Below are 18423 nucleotides of genomic sequence, written 5' to 3' on the forward strand. Positions count from 1 at the left end.
TTCTTTTTCTCATAGCTCTTATCACTTCTAATAGGCTACAATGCTCTCATTTGCTGTGTTTTTTCTCTGTCTCCTTCACTAAATGTGCTCTCCAGAAGGACACTCTTGGGGAGGCTGACGTGTAAAAAGACACTGACTACGCAGTATTTTAAGGGCTGGGAGAGAGGGGAGTACAGGGTGGAGGGAGCTCAGAGGAGGGGGAGGCACTGCCTTGGACTGAAAGGGGTGAGGCTTTACATAGAGCAAACCTTGGTACTCTGACAATTTTATAACACTTTCATAGGTGAAAAGTATAATGCATTTAGATTCAATATAGTTACATCACAATTTAAAAAATATCAGTACTCAATATTTACAACGTTAGGACTACATAAATATTGTTCACTGCTAAGCCATATAGTATATTGTGGTTGAATTTCCTTCCTTATATTAATTACTACTTATCAAATAGCTGATTATTGACTTTAAAAAAAGTCTTTTCCTGTGTATTCCAATTTTTTTTTGCTGGAAGTGTGAACTTTCTCTTGATACATTCAAACACGATGAATAATTTGCCTGTTTCCTTATTAACTCCTGGAAACTTCCACCCTCTGCTCTTGCTCTGGTTGTTCTCTAGATCTGTTGCCCAGCTGTCATCCTGGAAATTTCCTTCGTCCTGTGTTAAATTACCGGTTTCATGGACTCCATGTTGCTACGGACTGAATTGTATGCCCCCAATTCGTATGTTGAAGCCCTAACCCCCACTGTGACTACGTTTGGAGACAGATCATTTAAGGAGGTAATTAAGGTTAAATGAGGTCATAAGGGTGAGATCCTAATCTGATAAGATTAGTGGCCTTCTAAGAAGAGGAAGAGAGAAATTTCTCTTCATGTGCATGCATAGAGGAAAGGCCCTGTGAAGACACAGCAAGAAGGCAGCTGTCTGCAGGCCAGGAGGAGAGCTCTCTCCAGAAACCCAGCTTGCTGGCACCTTTGTCTTAGACTTCCAGCCTCCAGAACCGTGAGAAAATAAAAGTCTGTTCTTTCAGCCACTCAGTCTGTGGTATCTTGTTATGGCAGCCCTAGTAGATTAAGACACATGACTTACTCTCTGATTTTGGTGGAGTGCATCCTCCAGCAGCTTCTTCAGACATGGTTCATGGAAGCAAATTTTTTGACACCGTCCATATCTAAAATTTTCTTTAGTCTATCCTCACACTCAGTTGATACTTCAGGTATATAAATTTTGGTTGGAAATCATTTCCCTTAGAATGTTGAAGGCATTGTTCCATCATCTTTTACCTTCCATTTATTGACAAATTCAGAGTCACTGTGATTCTTGATTCTTTGTATTGAACCTGCTCCTCCCATTTCCCAGAAACATTTAGGATTCCTTTATGTCTGATTCTCGAAAATTTCTTGATAATGTGCCTTGGTGAGCACCTTTTATTTCTACCTTGAGCTAGGTCTTCAGTGGGCTGTTTCAATCTGGAAACTCATTTGATTGCACTCCACCAAACTGAATTGTATTTTTTGATCATTTTTTTCTTTCTCTTTTCTCAGTTCTCTCTTTTTCTGGAAATCCTAATAATTTGCTATTGGACCTCCTGCACTGATCCTCTCATTTCTCTGACTTTTCTATTTTCCAGCTCTTTGTCTTTCTGTTATAATTTCCAAAAGATTCCCTCAATTCTATTTTCCCACCCTTTACTGAATTTTTATTTGAAGTAGGTTTTAGTTTCTAAGAGCTCTATAAATGACATCCTGTTCTTGGATGCAATATTTTCTCTTATCTCTCTGAAGATATTAATTCGTGTTTTTGAAGTCTTTGTTTCCAACATGTTCCTTTGTTCTGTTCTCTGGTTTTAGTGCTTTTCTCGAAGGTTTGGTAATTATTGTCTGTCTGTTCATGTTTAAGAACAAAGAACTAAAAAGCTGGTTGGAAGCTTTGGATGCAGGGTGGGCCATGTTGACTGGTAGGTCTCTTTACAGAGTTATGGCTGTTTCATGGAGGAACCCCAAGTGTGAGTAGCTATAGTTATTTTTTTTCTCAGATTAGTCAGTTCTCCTAGAGAGGTCCGCTCCAGGCTCATTCTTGTGGAAGAAGCTGCCTGAATCCTGGAAGCCTAGAAGGGGAAGGGTCAGGGGGTCCCACCATTTAGGACACCACTCTTACTTCATTCCCTGTTTCCAATATGGCACCCACTCTACCCTCAGCTGGGCCTGGTGTCCTTGGGTTCCCACCCTCCATAGTTCAGTTTCTTCAGAGATTAACCTTTGCCTTCTGCAACCATGTGGGGCGGGTGTCACATTGTGGAGTGTGATGGGAAGGGAAACTCGGGTTCTAACTGCTCTTTACATGACTTCTGGATGAATCTTCTTATCTCAAGACATACCTGGCTCCCAACCCTCTGAGGAAACTGCAGCCTCCAACTCCTGGGTCTTTGGGGGTCTGGTTCCTAAATCAGCTTGATTTTTGAAGTTGCTCTCCACTCCCACCCCTCCCCAGTGGCAGGTATGATACTGCTCTGCTAAGTCAGTTAATATTGTCCATTTAATAATTTTTGGTCAATTCTTGTCTTCTGGAGCCTACCTCTCCCCACCTCAATTCTACTGTTTTTTGAGGATACATACCTTTGTTTTTCCTTTACCGTCACTTCAGAAGGTGTTAGAGAAAGAGAGAGGAGATAAACGTGTATTAATACTCCATGTTTATTAAAAGTCAGCTCGTGGCGGTCTTTTGCTTTATCTCATGAGTGTTCTTCTCTCTGGTCTACACACGATCACACACACTTACCCACACCCACAATTCAGTGAAAGGATGCTTCAAGTTTGCCAACAGAGACTATGTGCCCATGTGAATTAGTGAATATTAGAATCAGCACCATTAGCAACACCCAATGTCTGCATCCTGTTTGTTAAAGCCTTTGTAACACGTGCATTTAGGAAGCATGCTTTCATTAATAACAGTAGTTACCATTTACATGATAACTACCATGACAATATAATCACACCTGACTATAAACAAGCTCTTTTCCAATTTGGTGTCTTATAATTAGATGGCCCATCCTTTGTTCAAGAAATGGAAGGAACACTGTGTTGAGAACCAGCAGGCTTGGGACAAACTCTCATCTTGGCCACTTGTGAACCTGGTATCTGGACCGATTACCCCAAACCTTCTGAGTCGTACTGTCCTTGGCAGGTGGGGTCCCCTGGCCTTCTGTGTTGGTCTATGTCCCCAGTCCCTGTTCTAGTTCCCTGGGGAGAACCGACCAGAATCCAGAATATAGTTGTGTGTGCTGGGAACCCTGGTTCTTCCCTTGGTCCCGAAGCCTCTGCCCCTGGGGCTGGACCCTACTTCCCATATCTTTTTTCTTCTCCTGGACTTCCCGCTCCTTGACCTGGACAACGCCTGGACACAAAGATGCAGCTACTCCTCCAGGAGCAGGAACCCAAAAGCCTTTGCAAAGAAAAGGGCCTGCGGGCTGCTGCTTTATGAGTCTGCAGAAAAGGAGAAGATGGGGGACTGCAGAAAAGGAAATTTCCCCACTCCATATTCAGACTTTGTATAAAATAAGTGGGAGTTATCAGCTCTAGAGAAAAAGAAGCGACATTTATAAAGTTCCTACTCTGTGCTAAGCACTCAGTAGGCACTTTAAGTTTTCCTCCAGGGCTAGGAGGTTCTTATTATGTCCATTTCATGGAGCAGCCTCACCTGGGCGGGAGACTTGCCCAGGTCTCCACCGGGGGGTCAGGGAGGGCTGGATTCAAATCCAGGAGGAGAAAGTGGGATGAGCTTCTGGCTTGGGGACTGCTGTGGAAAGGAAGGAAGGAGGCGTGTCCTGAGCAGTGAGCCCACGTGTGCACTTGGAGAGGCTGGTGAGGTTCCTGGCAGAGCCCAAGCCAGGCACTTGAGGGGTTGCTGCCTTCCCCACCAAGCGAGTAACCACAGAGCCTCCTGCTTGGCCTTGGAGAACCCTAAAGGGTCAGCCTCCAAGCTTGGGGCTCTGCCCACTCCGCCTGGTGACTGGCCAGAGCCCGGTGCCCAGGGACACTCACTGGAGGAGGATGAAGGATGCTCAGTGCCCGGGACAGGCCCACCTTAACCAAGAACCAAGGCGGGGGTACCGCACGCAGAGTACAAAAGGTCACGCGGGAGAGCCAGGCTCTCCTTAAGCTGGGTTGCTTTTCAGCTTAAGGATCATGAATGGTCGAGGCTGAACCCCAGTCACGGCTGACTGGACTCCCCCTCAGAACATTTGATAGGGTTCGTGTATCACTCTTGGTCCCCCTTGAATCGTGACAAAAGGAAAGTATTTATTACAGGCAGACCAAGCCCTCGGGCAAAAGCCCGTCATCTCTGATTTGCCTGTTAGCCCAGGCTGTGGAATTAAATGCAGTTTTGTTTTTATCTATTTGCATGGAAGCTTTCCAGAGAAAACACCAATTTTTGTGACCTGCGCACTTTGTATCATGTTAATTAGGTTTGAAAACTCATATATTGTTTTCATAAGGGCTATTACATTTTCTCTAATTAAATTAAGGGAAAAATAAGGATGCACGGCAATAATATTTATTATTAATACCAGACTCCAGAGGCGCCCAGCAAGTTAAATCGGAGGTAAAAAAAAAACCTTGAAGACAGCCTGGACTTCAAAATAATGTGGTATATTCCAAGATTTCAGCAAGTCATTACTCTGAACGTTTTGGAAAAGTAGAAAGTGAAAAATGGACCCATTTGTGGGGGAAAACAGGCTTCTGGTCCTGGTTCACACTGAGAGTTTCTGGGACATTTACTACTGTTTCATTACAGTGGTTTTACCAAAATTGCAGCAACTTTGTTCCAAGGGGAATGTTTGACTTGGGTTTCATGTGGATTCAAAAGTTGTAGTGAGCTCGGGTTTTAGTTCAGCCCCAAACGGGTTTCCTTCACTAGGGATCTTGGTTTGAGGAAGTCAAGTCAGGGGGGCAGAGCAGAGGAAGTGGCCCCTGGGAGAGAAAGTGTCACATTGGAGGGGGAAGGTGGTGGCACGGGCAGGTCCCTTCTGGAAGCTGGGGTGAGTTCAGGCCAAATTCTAACGGGGAGAAGGGAGAGCTGGGTCCATCACAAGGTGGTTCTAGAACAACCTTCACTAAACTCACAGCTGGAGTGGGGAGTTGTAGTTTGGGACCACCGGTCTCATGCCAGTTTCTCCTTCCTAAGGGTACCCTGATTTCCTTTAGGGGTACTCCCTTGGAATGCAGTGTTGGTGGCATACTGGGTGGTGGTGTCTGCCCTTCCGCTATGAAAGCAGATGAATTCCAGAGGCTTTTCTGTTCCATCCTTTCTCTTCCTCCCCAGCCCTGCCAAAGGGTGAGCTCAGCCAACTGGGCTCCCTCTCCGGGGTCCTGGACCCTTGGGTGGGCTCAAGGATGGAAGAATTCTTTGGAATACATTCATTCTCGTGGAAGCACCTCGGAGCCACTGTCACATAGACCCTGCTGCCAGCAGCATCTTCAGGTACTACCTGACCCATCTGACCCTCCTCTTCCAAGCTGGCTCCTTGGCTTTCCATGTGGTCCTGGGAGCCCCCATGTCCTTCCCATAATCTCCCTTTCTTCTTGGTTAGCCAAAATCCATTTCTGTTGCTTGTGACCAGAGAGCTCCAGTTGTTGCAATGGCTTTTGCATTTGAATGTGGGATAAACGTGTGTGCTGCAGAGTGGCTGGCAGAGACCTGGGAGAGCCTAAGGGGAGCCCAAGACTCTATCGGTCTGGTTTAAGGAAGATCACTGGATCAGGAGTCAAGGGTATTGCTTTGAGTCTCGGCTTTTCCACTATGCCCCATTGGGAGAACTTGACCCATCAGTTTTCTTTCTGGGCTTCATCTGTAGGTGCACTGTTTGGAATATAACAACAACAATAGCAACTATAATTTATCTCCCACTTTGTAGGGCCAGGCAATGTGCTAAGTGCCATATGTGCATTTGCTTATTTAATCCTTACACCACCTTGGATCAAGCCTGTTAGTCCCCCTTTTTCAGAGAGAAGGAAGCTGGAGGTCACCTTGCCAAGAAGGGGACACACTAGGGCCTGAACCTGGGTTTGTCTGGGTCCATTAATGGTCACTAAGGACTTGGGTGCCTGTTCCTGTTTGCCCAGGACTGAGGGGATTCCCAGGACACGGGTCTCTCAGTGCTAAAACCAGGTCAGTCTTGGACAAACCGGGATGGTTGGCCGCCCTACTCAAGATCCATCCAACCGGAATGCTCTGTGGTTCTGGAACAGCATGGACTTTGGTTGCACTGGGGACCAATGAGCACAGGCTAACAGTGTTTAAACCTCAGAGTATAAACAAAACCCAAATAGGGTTTCAGATGCCATCTTCAATTGTCACCAGACCCCATCCCAGTTAGCCTGCATCCTCCAGTGGGTGAAGAAATCCAGAGCTCTTCCAACAAACTCTTGGTTGAATCAGCTAACCCCTCAATCATTTTACAAGAGGCCCTTCATCCTACTTGCCTGTCCCCAGGCCACACTGAAACCAGTCATCACCATTGCCCCCTCCACCTCACACCAGTATTTCCGACTGTGGAACACTCAGTGCCTGAAAATGTTCCACATATTTTGAATTTTTAAGAAATTGAATTCTGTTTTGCAACTGGCTCATGCTGTCATTGTCTTCTCTCAGATCCAACTGGCAGAGGTCTTAGACTCTGGTTCCCTCATCTGCCCTAGTCTTCTCACTCCTATACTGATGACTGATTGACCAGACATCTATTGAGCACCTACTATGTGCCAGGAATGCTATGGAGTACTGCGTGCTAAGGACCAGGAGACCAGAGAGAAACCTGTTGACCACTGCTCTTGAGATGCCCCTACCCAACCGATTCTCACTCAAAAGAGGTCAGGTCTGTACAATAGAACACAGGGCCTGTAGAATGAAGAGGAGGTTAATTAGGGAATCAGATATTCCAAAGCAGTAGGTGATTAACTGTTCCGTTCCCAGCTCTCCCATGGCCTTGCTCCTATCACAGCTGGTTTCACACCATATGGTCATCATTTTGCTGTTCTTAACTCCTCGTCCAGTGCTCAACACACAGCAGGTACAAAGCACATGGTCTGGTTGACCAGACCCTTAATGCAGCAGAAGAGGCCTGCTCAACCAGGTGAAAAGCTTTGCTGACACAGAGGATCATTTTATAATGTAGTGAGCTGTCCTCTCTCAACCCTCAAGGATTCTATTTTCAAAATTCCAATTTCTTCATTTCTCTGCATTGAGTTTTCTAAAATTGGGCCCATCTCTTAAATCAGGTATTGCTACCAGGCCCATTTGATAGAACTATAGGAATTCAGCCTCTTTGGGGAGCTAGGAAGTAAAGACGGTAAGAATATGTCAGAAATGGTAGTAAAGGTTAGAAAAATGTCAGCCATTCCAATGACCATTGGCCATTCTCTTAAAAAGTAACTAAGAGGAGGCCTTAGGCGCTAATGCAAAGACTCCTGAACTAGAGGTTAGGAGACCTAGATTATAGGGGGAAAAAAAATGAAAAGAACTGTAATTGGTGACTTTGGGTTTTCACAGCAAAAAGATTAAGCTTGCTGGGGGTTCACAGTCCTCATTGAAACTGAGTGCTGGATGAGTCAACGCGTTTGGTCTCAGAGAGAATCTTCTGAATGAGGCCTCGTACCCACCACCCACTGCCCATCAATCAGCAGAACCAATCTTTCACTCACACAGACTGGAAAGTCACAGGCTCCTCAAAGATCCTCTTAACTTTAATTAAAAACCTTTGATGCATTCTCAAACCCTAACAAAGACTGGTCACCCAGCGTATTTCATATTTGTCATCAGGCAGCCCCTGGTCTGGTTTGCTCCTGGCTCCTTAAGATGAATGTCGTTGCAGGTATGAACAGGTACACCCCCAGACTTGGGGCACCTTCTTGGGTAGCATCCAGTCAGGGAGGCCCCCAACAGCTGTTATGAAATAGACGTTGTCCACCCGGGACAGAGTGAACATTTCTAAGACGGCTGGACTCGCTGAGATTAATAGCATCGGGGGAAGAGTGCTAAGGTCCTGGGCAATCATGCTGGTGTTCAAAGCCAACGTCAGCCTCCAGAGTAAATCAGGGCTGGTGACTAGTCGGTTTGCACCGGGATGTCTCTGCCTGTTGTTTATGGCTGATGTCCACTCTGGCTGGCTAGTCAATGACCGCGCCGTTCTGGCTGGGATATATTTTGAACGTCACTCCTGCTACCCACTCCAACCTCATCCTCCTCCTTGCCCCGGCACCATCCTGTCTGCTCCAGGGACTGGTTGGGCGAAAGAGGATGGAGGGCCATGTTCCTGGGTGATCTTCCGGTGCCTGAGACCAGGTCACTCCCTTCTCCTGCCCCAGATCTGCAACTTCAGTGGCTCCCTTTGACTCAATAGAATAAAGTCCAAACTCCTTGACCAATCTGACCTTGACCTCTTACTCCAGCTTTCTTCCTCCGCTTCACTCCATCTGACCTCTCTTCCCAGTCCCATCCGGGGATGGCTCCACATTCACAAATATGGTCTCCCACCCCTTCCTCAGTCTCCTGACCCCTCTTCCTGCACTGCCCTGTGTGCTGGAAACCTGCTGAGGTCCTGCCCGCCCATCCCTCAGTGACTTGCTAAACCCAGCTCCTGAAAAAAGCCAGTCTTGAGCTTCAAAGCTCTGATCAGCTTGTCTGGTCCAAATGCCTTGTGAGATGCTTTAGGGCAGGGACTGGGCCTGATGGTGTCTGTCTGTGGCCTTACAGTGTACAAAGGAGTGCCCAGTACATGGTAGACCTAGTAAGTAGTTGGATTGGTTTATTTAGATGCTGAGGGGTTCTCCTAGCTCCAACATTCTTTTTTTCTCTGCATTTTATTTTTAAAAAAATTTTTTGAAGTATAGTTGATTTACAATGTTATGTTAATTTCTGTACAGCAAAGTGATTCAGTTATACATATATATATATATATTCTTTTGCATATTCTTTTCCATTATGGTTCATCACAGGATATTGAATATAGTTTCCTGTGCTATACAGTAGGACCTTGTTGTTTATCCACTCTATATATAATAGTTTGCATCTCTAGCTTCAACATTCTAGAAGTTAGTGTTTGCTGAGCCCCAGTTCTCAATCCAGAGTATGTGGATGAGGGTAGAAGGCAAGACCCCAGTAGTGACTTTTTTCTGGAGTGATGTATCAGGACTTCAGGCGCAGAAGGTGGGGCAGCCACGGACCTTGCAGTCCGACGAACATGGGCTGCAACCGTGGCTCCCACAACCTTTGAGCTGTGCAACCTTGGGTAAGTCACTCAAACTTTCTGGGCCCCAGTTTTCTTATCAGTAGTATGCATTTACTACTGATATCCTGAAGATTTAACTGGATAATATTTGCAGGTATCTACTCAGGGGAAGGCCTAGGAAGATATGCAATAAATGTTGGCCACAGAAAGCTGAAGCTTGGGCTCAGTGTCCCTTTGCATCCTGATGAATATGAGATTGATTAGAACTGTGGTTCTCAGACATTAATCATGTATCAGAATCACCCGGAAGGCTTGTACAAACACACATGGCTGGGCCCCTGAGTTTCTGATTCTAAAGGTCTGAGGTGGGACCTGGGAATTTTTGTTTCTAACGAGTTCCCAGGGGAGGCTGACGCTGCTGGTCCAAGAGCCACACTTTGAGAACCACCACCTGAGTGTGCCTTAGGGCTTTACCAAGGGCATCATTCTGTGTTCAGAACATAGTTCAATGAATAGGTAATTCCCCAGGGGTTTCTACAGGAGGCTATGTTAACCAATAAGTTATTTTGTAATGATGCAAAAACTCAGGGTATAAGCCTTATCCCAACATGCTATTTTACTTAGCAATGAATAATTATCTTACCCATTCATGATTCATGATTGCTAATGTCGGTGCTCTGTGTTTGGCCAAGGATGTGTTAAATCTAGAGGTTTAGTGGTGTTAGCATAGCATGAAGGCAGACCTTGTGGGCACTTACCATGTGTCCTTAGAAAAGAATGACAGACCTTACTAGCTGTGTGTTCTGGGCACATTAGATGTAATTTCTCTGAAATATCCTCACAGAGTGGGAGAAGATATTTGCAGTACAGATAATTGACACAGGATTGGTAGCCAGAATATGTAAAGAATGCTTAAAAATCAATAAGAAAATGACAGACAATGCAACAGGGAAGGATGTAAGTGATTTGAATGGGTATTTCATGAAGGAAGACACCCAAATGGCTAATAAACATGTAAAAAGATGTTTTATTGAATTAGTTATCAGGGAGGTGCAAAATAAATTCACAGTGCAATTCTACTACAGCCCCACCAGTATGGCTAAAATTCAAGACTAACAATACCAAGTGCTGACCAAGACACAGAGCTACAAGACCTCTTATACACTACTGATAGGAATGGAAATTGGTACCATTTGCTTTGGAAAAGTGTGAGGCCTTATCTACTGAAGTTCAATATATGCATGATTTATGTACCAACATCTCCACTCCTAGTGTCCACACAGCAGAAACGTGTACAATGTCCATCAAAGACATACAGGCATATCTCGGAGATACGACGGGTTCAATTCCAGACCACTGCAATAAAGTAAATATTGCAATAAAGCAAGTCACACAAATGTTTTGGTCTCCTAGTGCACATAAAAGTTATGTTTACACTATACTGTAGCCTATTATGTGTGCAACAGCATTATGTCTAAAAAAAAAAAAAAATGTACACCTCAATTTAAACAAAACATATTGCTAAAAACTACTAACCATCCTCTGAACCTTTAGTAAGTCATAATAGTAACATCAAATATCACTGATCACAGATCACAAATACAATTTTTAAAAGTTTGAAATATTCTGAGAATAACCAAAATGTGATACAGACACAAAATGAGCAAACGTTGTTGGAAAAATAGCACCAATAGAATTGCTCAATGTATGGTTGCCACAAGCCTTCAATCTGTAGAAAATGCAGTATCTGTGAAACACAGTAAAGCACAATAAAACGAGGTCTGCCTGTATATAATAATGTTCATAGCAGCATTCTTCATAATAGCCCAAATTTGGAAACAACACAGATATCCACTAACTGATGACTGGATAAATAAAATGTGGTATACCCTACAATTTGGGTGCCCTGGGTTTTATAGGCCACATTGGTTGTTTAACACATTTCCTTTAGGTTTCGTGTGCCAGGGGTGACTGTGAGTACAGAGTGGGCAACTAGAATCCACATTTCCTAGGCTCGCAGGCAAGGGCAGGACAGGTTCTTTCCCACTGATCAGCTTGATGAATCATTAGAACATCTGTAGGAGGTCCCCATTTCCCAGATGAGAAAACTGAGGCTTAATAGAAGGTGAAATGACTTGCTCAGAGTCACCTGGCTATTCACAGGTGTACATCCACAACCAGAACATGAGCTGCTCACGAACTGTGTCACCATGTCGCCTGTAGCCCAGCCCAGCACCAGCCACTTTTCAGGCAGTTAATAAATACGAGGAGAGTGAAACTGGTAAGAAATCTCTTTTCTGTTTGCTAGAGGGCACCCTGATTGTAAGGTCATTAAAAGCACATCGTTACTGTTAATTACAGCAGCAAGGCCACTGGAGATGGCAGCCTTTTCCCATCCTTCCTGTTTCAAGAATCCCACTGCTCCAAAGGGCTCTGAGCAGAGAGTGGGTTAGGGGGAGGCTGGGGGTGTGGCCGTCTTTTAAGCCCCCAGGCACACATGTCCACCCTCTTAAGGAAGCACGAACCCAAATGACTACCATCTGCCCTGCGCTTTGCAAAGCACGTCCACGCACGCTGACTCACTTGGTCCTCCCAGAGGAAGCATAAAGTCTCTGTGAATCTGAGCGATTTGCTCCAGCCCTGCCGGCTACTGCAGGGCAGATGTGAGTCACACAACCGTGGCAGGAGCCAGAGCATCCCTAACTGCACGGGGCTTGCAGACTCCAGCTTCTGGCTCTTTGCCTGGGCAGGTCCTCCTGATAGTACATTGCTCACCTCCCTCCCTCCAGCTCCGCCTCATCCACCGACCTGCACGGGTCTCTTCCAGGATGTCCAAATGTGGCAGCCCCAGAGGTTGCGCTCTTCTCCGGACTCTTTGGGTTGATGGGGGTGGGGAGGCTTCCTCGCAGGCCACGGAGCCTTGTTTCTGCCTCTGGCTGTGCAACGTGCCAGCTCACTTCTGTCTTCTCCACAAGGCCCAGGGCACTGTGGGCCCACGGCATCTGTTCAACAGACAGCTGGCGTCTTAGGATGGGTCCCTTGGAGGCAGACCCTGTGACACGCTATGAGTGTCACAGTTATTTGGGAGGTGATCCCAAGAAGTGCAGTAGAGGCAGTGGGGAAGCGAGAGAAAAGGGGAATGTTTTCTCATGAAGAAAGCTGATAACAGGTGCATCCAAGCAGGTTATCCTGCAGTTCCTGAGGAGCCCTCGTCCGGGGACCTCCAGGGTGTCGACAAAGCCACGGAGTTGCTCCTTCTGAGAGGCAAGGAGCTGGGGCCTTTGCCTTCCACTGCGCATCTGTCATCAGCTGAGGGCTCTCGGGGAGCATCATTTCCCCAGCACGTCCACCTGCCCCACCGTGCAGGCCACAAGAACCGTCAGGTGAGGAGTCCAGGTGCTTGCGGTTGGACGCAACTGAAATATACCAGAACCAAGAGTGCTGAAGAGATGGGGGTGAGACACCAGTGTCTGCTGCACTTGGGAAATCAATGAAAAATCATCACTGGGTATATTACATTTTAATTTTTAATTAAAAAATGTTTGTATTGTGATAAAATACACATACCATAAAATTTACTATTTTAACTATTTTTAAGTATACAGTTAGGCACTGAATGCTTTCACATTGTTATACAGCCGTCAGCACCATCATTTTTCCAAACAGAAGCTCTGTACCCATTAAACATGAATTCCCCATCTCCCCCTCCCCTCAGCCCCTGGTTACCTCTATTTTACTTTCTGTCTCTATACATTTGACTATTCTTTGTAGCTCATATAAATAGAATTATATACTATTTGCCCTTTTGTGTCTGACTTGGCTATATTAAATTTATAGATGACATTTATAAATTTATTTAATTATGAAAATGCACATATCCTTTGATCCAGAAATCATAATTCTGGGAATCTGCTTTGCAAGAAACATAAAAGCAGCAGTACTAAATGACATATGTCTCAAAATTTTCATTGTATCACTGAGTGTTAAGGTGCAAAAACTAGAAATCACCTCCACCAAAAGAGAATACTGGTCAAATAAATAACTTTACATCCCTATTCTGGGATATTATTTCAGCTATTAAACAGAATGAGTAGATTCATATGTATCAGTCTGGGGCAATGGCCAAGATATGCGAAGTTTAAGCAAAAATAAATAAATAAATAAAAGGCAAGTCACAAGTAGTGTTATAGAATGATCTTATTTTTGTTTAAGAAAGTAAATGAACAAGAAAAGAAAGAAGTGAGGAACATGATGTGCGCATGGTGCATGTGTACATGTATGCTGTATGAGTAGATAGAAAAGTGTGTTAGAACATACCCTGGGGGTTGGGTCTAGAGGAGGTGGGGTGTAACTTTTTACAGTAATATCTATCACTGCTGAAACTAAAAAATAATAATAATAATTAAGAAAAGCATCTATACATCATGACCTGGTAATTCTACTTTTGGTTATATACCCAAGTAAGATGTGTTTATACCAATCAAAAGTCAGGTACAAGAAAGCTCATAGCAACAGTATACACATTCTCTAAAAAAATGGAAACAACCAAATGTCTGTTATCAGTAGAATGAATAAATAATTGGAGGTATAGTCACCCAATGGAATACTATACAGCAAGGAAAAAGAACAACCCACCGAACCATACAACAGTGGAGCTGAAGGGCCAGTGAAAGCAATCTCTGCTTTTAAAGAACAGGACATTCCTTACCTAGCTTGCCGGGGGAGGGGAGGGAGGAGGGTGTACTGAGTGGTGATTCTATGGGTATATGTATATTACAAATTCATCACAAGCTGATACATGTGTGCATGTTGCTATCTATCAGATCTCCATAAATAATAAAAAAATTTAACAATCAAGGAAGGAGAAAATGCAGGGAGGAAGGAAGAAAGGAAAGAAGGGAGGGAGGGAGGCAGGGAGGAAGGGAGGGGGGAAGGAAATATATCAGATAGGAGAAAGTGACTGAGCAGTCTTTTCACGTGACTGTTTCTAGGAGAGAAATAAAAATATAGAAGCATGAAGTAAACCGAGAACTTTAACCTGTGTTGATTGGGGTGAAAACATTCCTCTGCCCCCAATTTCTCTGCATTTTAACAGGCAGTCTCCTCAAATGAGAGGTCTGGGAGGTGGGATGCACTGGGCTTTGGGGTACCCTGGGCTTTTACACAGCCTCCTGGCCCTGCTGTTCCCTAGCTGGTGCTCCCCAGCAAGGCTCATGACCTCTCTGAGCCCATGAGCCTGTGGGCAGCCCACTGCCCTCACAGACCTTCCTGGAAGCCAGTGGGAGATGCCAGATGTCTGCGTGTGTGCCCAGCTCACAGTAGACACTGGACATGATCTCCCTTCCCCTCTGCTTTGCAGAACCAGAGAGTAGAGGGATCTGGTAAGTTTCTGGACAGAGGGCTTTTGACAGGTGAAAGCATTTGAGAAAGAAAATCCTTCTTGCAATAGAACGCATGGTAGGAAATTTCTTTACAAAAAAAAATCAAGCTTCCAACTCAAGTAAGCCTTGGGTGAAATTTAAGAATTTCTCTGATTATGTATCTAATATTGACCAGAAAGGGGAGGGGATGGGAGTAGATAAAAGACGCTTCTTACTCAAAACTAGCTCTTTCCTTTTTCCATATGCTGTGTTTATGATTATGGGTTTTAGAGCATTTTTCTTCTTGTATTTCATAAAATACCGCATCTATTCACATAATTCACCCCAAGCCCCTCTCCTTGATATTTTGAGGCAGAGAAGGCGGGGTGGGGGGAAGGGATCATATGAGCCTCTGGGGGCTGGTTCACCGCCTCCCTGGCAAACGTCTTCGTGTTCTGACATCTTCCTGAGGCCCAGTGACTCACCAGGAGTTACCCAGTCATCGGCAGCCAACCTTAACCAGTTCTTCCAGGATTTTCCTTTTTTGTGTGAAATCTCACTCTGGTGCGTAAAGGAAAAGCTGTTAAGAGAGGAGCCATGTGTCCCTGTGTGTTGGTGATGGGTGAGCAGAAGAGCGGGAAGGCAGTGGGAGAGGGGAGATTCATGGGGGATCACGAGCTGCCATCTGCCCTTAGGTGCGCTTTCCTTCGGGGTCTGTAGGTAGCAGGTTCTGCTGGGAAGTCCCCTGTGGGTTCTCACCAAGTTATTAACTGAAGACGCTGTGACTGGAAGCCGGCGGAGGAGGACAGTCTTTAGAATGATGAGTGCAGCTTGGGCATCATTTGGGAACTTCAGCATGTCCTGCAGGGTGGGGTCATGGCTAGGGGGCTCTCGGAAGGAAACACCCTTTAAAGTTGGAATGCTGTGCACGAGAGTGGCCAGGATGGTGTGGCGAAGATGCTTACTATTTGCACAGAGCATTAAAGACACCAAAACACAGGACTCAGAGAGAATTCCTCTTGATCACTCCTCTCCCATGGGCAGGTAGAAAGGTTCCTTGGAATCATGGCATCCAAATCCTCCACTTCATAGAAACGCAAGCTTGGGTGGCCCTCTCGTGTCTCCATGGGCCCTTGTAAACCTGCACCCTCATGTAATTGTTACATATATCTTTCCTCTAGATCATGAGCGTTTGAAAGCAAGGAGTGAGGATTCACCATCTCTCTATCCCTAGGATCTGGCACTAGACGGAGTACATAGTAGGTTTTCAATAACAGCCCCACAATGAATGGAAGAGAGAATGAATGCAGTGGTAGATCAGCATGGGTCCCCACTGTGTCCAAGGTCAAACCACTCTACTGAGGACATCAGGATGGCTGGAAGGAATTAAGCAGTGGTCAGAGGAGGAAGTTTAACTGGTGGAGCCCCATCATTCTACTTTCTGTGGGTACATCTCACTGTGAACTTTCTGCCATTCGATCCTCCCAACAACCCAAGGAGTAGGTGCCATTATCCCCAACATACAGATGAGAAAACTGAGGCTCCGAGAGGCTAGGGGCTGGCCCAAGGTCATAGACAACGAGCAAAGGGTGCAGCTGGGATCTAAACAGGGCCGTCAGAATGCAAAGTCCCGCCTCATCCTACTGCTCAGGGGCACCTTCCTGTACAGGTGTTCCCGAGGACATCCCATTAATCTGGTCCCTTCATGGCAGGGGAGAAGGGGGCTGGCCTGACAACCCTGGTTATGTCATGGTGGCTCTTGGAAGCTCATGTCACCCTGGTCGTTGACCTAAAAGCCATGGCTAGAATCTGCTGTCTAGAAAAATTCCCTTATGAGTAATGTTCTTGCCATACAATCTAAGCAGAAAGCCCATGAATGAAGCCCAAGATAGACCCATCTAACAGCGAGGCCCCATGGAGACCCACAGGACCATAAACTGACTCAAGAATGCTCGTCTGGGGCTGGGGCAGGACCACCCCAGGGGTCTCCAGGATGCAGTCTGGCCACTTGCAAGACAGATTCTCAGAACTGGGCCATCCCATCCAGTTCCACCCTCCCTGGGAGGTGAGAACACAGAGGCCCAGAGAGGGTGGCGTGACTAAGGACAAAGGGTGTTGCAGCAGCAGGGCCAGGTCTAATGCTCAGGATGTCTGACCCTTGGTGTCCTCACACAGGCAGCACCAAAGCTCATCACACGCCAGGAGACGTCCATCTCCTCTGGACTGACCTCTTCATTATATTTCGCTGCTGTTTCTAACGTCCACCCTCACCCTCGTGGGACACCCTGTGTGTCTGATCTCCACAGGGCCCTTTGGAAGTGGGTGGCATTAGCCCAGGGCTTTCGCCTGGGAAAGCAGAAGGCAGAGGTCAGAGCCTCCCTGAGGTCACAGGGCAGCAACCTCGAGGCAGGCCCCCAGACTCAGGCTTAGCTCACCAGGCAGATTTAAAACATTTAAGGTCTGCTTTGCTAGGCCCCAGTATGCATAGGTCATGGTGGGCCAGGTCATTTTTCACAGTGTCAAGAAGCTGTTGGAAAGGAGGGCTGTGTCTCCATCAGAGCACCAGAGAAGAAAAGTGCCATCGCTGTACCTTCTGGGTTAAAACCTTTCCAGAACATTCGTTGACTTCAGCTCACAGGGGAAGAAAGGAAACTCCTTCACTGAGGTCCATCCATGCACTGTGAACGTGCTGGGCACTGCACGTACTCAGCCCCGTGCCTTCCTGTGGCCTCCAGAGGGCAGGTTATTATCATCTGTGAGGGGACAGTGGCCGGAGACGTCCAGTGACCATCTCTATTGCCCAGCCAGACTGGGGCGATGACATTGTTTTTGGCCCTAGCTCTGACCGCCAGCTTTTTCAGCTCACCGAGTTGGTTTCTGCCAGACCAATTCCTTCATATCACGGTCAGAGGGAAGATTCCCGACCCAAGTAGGCTGGAGACATTCTGTTTCATTGCTAGAAAGGAAACAGCAGTAGCACTGTCTCCAAGTGGTCCCCTTGGAGCATGGCAACAGAGCCCAGAGAGGGAAGGGCTTGCATTCCTGGGGACAGAAGCGGTGGGCAGCCCAAGGTCCCAGCAAACACCGTTCAGCTGCTTTTTGGCCGTGAGGAATCCCCGTCTTGGAGCCGCCCAGGCTGGTGACTGGTGACTGGTGGAGGGACGGATGTGTCTTCATATGCAAATACCATACCTATATCCACGCATGCGTTTCCCCATACCACCTCAAGCGCCTCCCCCCAACGGGGGCCAAGCTGAGAAGGAAATCTGGGGTGTCCAAGCAGAAATGGGGTCGTCAGGCTGGAACGGCGGAGATGTGGGTCTTTATGTGGAATTAAAGGGCATCAATAAATTGCTCAGCTCAGGGCATGTGGGAGATGATCCACAAACATGCATTTTGTCTCTTCCATCCCCAGCGAGAGTTGGCCCCGGGAATCTGGTCCCATTGTGCGTGATCTTGCGGTGCTGGCCCAGCAAGCCAGCTGTGCCCAGATGTTCGGGATGCACCTCCGGCCTTTTCTGTGCTAAATCCTTGTGCTGTAAAGAGGCTTTGTGTGGAGAGAAGCCCCCAGCTGGAGTTGTTAATGAGCAGGGGGCGGGGTGGGAGCCACTTAGCTGGGGAGGCCCTCCTGATAACGCCAGGGGGTGTTGAAAGCCCCTCAGTCTGTTGGTGGTCTGGGCCCACTCCCACCCCATGGCCTGCAGAGAACAGAGCAGCACCTTCTGGTAATTATCTACCTTCCAGGGGCTTCTCCCCTCCGATCTGGGGATTTAGGGGTGGGGAGGGATACAGCCGGTGCTGTTAATTGGTGTCTTCCCAGTAACCTCCGATTAAGTCCGGGG

Source organism: Balaenoptera borealis (genome assembly GCF_965194805.1).
Source record: "Balaenoptera borealis genome assembly, chromosome: 3".
Lineage (NCBI taxonomy): Eukaryota > Metazoa > Chordata > Mammalia > Artiodactyla > Balaenopteridae > Balaenoptera > Balaenoptera borealis.